We start from the raw sequence: 208 nt of genomic DNA, 5'->3' as shown, positions 1-208 counted from the left end.
TTCCGTGTGATTTCCAGAGTTCATTATCAATTCGTCATCTTACTGTCAAATTCCAAACATTAGATTTTTTCTTGTTTTATACATTTATACGAATGATGCTTTGTTTTATTCGTATTTTTCAAATTACAAACAAAGCGTAAATATGTTTTATATGTACAAAGGCGATACTTGGTTGATTCTAATTGTGGCTTAGTTAACACTTAGTGCT

The sequence above is a fragment of the Penaeus monodon genome, chromosome 25 (genome assembly GCF_015228065.2).
Source record: "Penaeus monodon isolate SGIC_2016 chromosome 25, NSTDA_Pmon_1, whole genome shotgun sequence".
In the NCBI taxonomy this organism is placed as follows: domain Eukaryota; kingdom Metazoa; phylum Arthropoda; class Malacostraca; order Decapoda; family Penaeidae; genus Penaeus; species Penaeus monodon.
Note: the sequence above shows the minus strand (reverse complement) of the source record.